Source organism: Gadus morhua, chromosome 4 (assembly GCF_902167405.1).
Source record: "Gadus morhua chromosome 4, gadMor3.0, whole genome shotgun sequence".
Classification (NCBI taxonomy): domain Eukaryota; kingdom Metazoa; phylum Chordata; class Actinopteri; order Gadiformes; family Gadidae; genus Gadus; species Gadus morhua.
The window spans coordinates 19000010-19002509 of record NC_044051.1 but is presented as its reverse complement, the minus strand read 5'-3'; positions in this window follow the sequence as shown (position 1 = coordinate 19002509).

The following is a 2500-nucleotide window of genomic DNA, read 5'->3' as shown; positions in this document are numbered from 1 at the left end:
AAACTAGATCTAGAAAGGTTTCTTCTCAAAGTTGTAATACATTTGTTTTGAGCTGCACACATAATTAATTCAAGTTCCCCGATTCCTCATTAGATCAGAAAGTCGACTTTCTGTTTGTGTCGGTGAGTCAAACGCCTCGGATCTGGGTAAGTGAGAGGGTTTTCACACACAACCCAAACAAAGTGGTCACCGAGGGCCCCGGGCACGTTTCTGGTGACATTTAACAGCAGTGGGAGCGTTTCCTCACCGCTCAGCCAAGAGGCCATCATTACTCCACCAGTCTGCTGCAGTTTGGGGAAACCGTTTGCGATATTCTATCAGCTTCTCTACTTGATCTTTGACGTCCCATTGAGTGTGTGTTTATCCTGGTGCGGGCAGCGTTACTTAACTGGTCGTCGTTTTGATATAACGCACAGATATTCCCCAGAACGCGCTCCTCCGTTTGGGAAGCTTTTGTAGTTTTAATGGCTATTCATTATGGAGGCCGAGATAAGCCGAGGTTGTCATTACGTTTGACTAAACACAGAAACAAACACTGTTCAAATTCGCTTTATCTTTCTGGATAAGTGGCCTGTATTCATGGCCTTTGGTCGCAGAACCGTTGGCACATCAGATATCCGTCCTCGTAAAGCCTGAAGCCTGAAGTCTATTCGGGCTCTGAACCAACTCTGAACACACTGGATCATTCCTTGGGAACTTTTTTTACAGGATGAGACCAGTGCCTCCGTTTAAGTGTGTGGGCAACTTTAAGATCACACAAACAGCTGCTCCTGAGCCATAAACCCAACAGTATATCTATAGGGGGGTTATGGGAATAAAGTGAATGAAGTTAGTTAGAAAAAGTTACAGTCAGTGAACGGTGCATTAAGGCAAGAGAATCCCCATCCTTTGAGGAGCTGATACCAGTGTACCTAACAGTTATGAGCTTAACAACATCATTCAACCCACACACATAGGCCTGTTTTTTTTCTTTTCTTTTTTGTTTGAATTAATAATTATTTGTAATGCCTTGCCCTTGCGAAAAGACTGTGAGGTGCTCAACATGATGGAGATAAACTGAACTTAAAAACACTCATCACTCCATTAACACACCGAACACACATCAAACACAGAACCAATGAAACCTGCAGCCTTCTCATTCGTTCTGGAAGATGAATTTGTGCTGCGGATGAATTTTCATCCGTTAACATTCGTGCCTCACTTTCCCCTACCTTTCCCACCAGCTTTATCCCCTAATGTCAAACACAACGAGGCCACTGGATGGGATGTTTGACTGGAAATGTTCATTTTCCTCCAAGCTCTCTGAATCTGGTGTGTTGGAAACATGTGGGAGTGAGAAGTGAGGAAGGGAGGTATCGGCTGATGAAAGAAAGGAGTCTGCTCTGCCCGAGGCTCTGGAAGTCGCTATATTTGTTTCCTTTGCACTCGGATTAAATATGCGATTCCCATCTTCAGTGTGGATCAAAGAAGATGAACTCAAACCAATTTCCACGCAACTTGTCCGCGTAAACACGCGGCGCGTCGTCCCGAGGCGCGTGTTTACGCGGACAAGTTGCGTGGAAAGTTGGAAATGACTGCCGATAACATCAGAGGAGTCTCGGTTAATTATTTGGATAGACAAAGAAGTCGGCTCTTTATTGTATTTTATTTAGTTTCACATGGAGGAAGACTGTGAGCTCCTCCATTTGGTAACTCCGAAAAGCACTGCAAGTTTGAGCTCAAGTGGGACAGCATCCAGCATAATAGTCAGACAATCTATATAATTATATAAAATACGACTACAATAATACCAATTAAATGTGTCTTTATAGGCCTAATGTGTGTGTGTGTGTGTGTGTGTGTGTGTGTGTGTGTGTGTGTGTGTGTGTGTGTGTGTGTGTGTGTGTGTGTGTGTCTGTCTGTGTGTGTGTGTGTGTGTGTGTGTGTGTGTGTGTGTGTGTGTGTGTGTGTGTGTGTGTGTGTGTGTGTGTGTGTGTGTGTGTGTGTGTTACATTAGCAACAATGGTATTTATAATAATTAACGATTATAACGATAAAAATAATAATTACAAAATAACATAAATAACAATAATTGTAATAAAAACATCATTATTATTATTATTATTATTATTATTATTATTATTATTTATATTACTAGATACAATAATACATATAAATATGATATGGACCCAGCCTTCCTGGCAGCAGTATTTTGGTTGGCTATTTAATTTCAGACCCACTAATATAAATGACATTGACATTGTTGGAAGGTCAGATGGCCTATTCTTTAACCTCTTTGCTTTGTTGACTAAATGTACTCGTCTTAGCATTATGTACAGGGTAAATACAATTATTATTTTCTTTATTATTAGGCTTTTGAAATAGGCCTACTCAAAAAAAAGTACAAATATATGTGTTCAATAAGAGGAATGCGTTATTCCACATTGTTTCGGTTGTATTATTCCACTTGTTGATAAAAGCACCTTCTGCCTCCAGGAGGAGCCTGATACAATTTAAGATG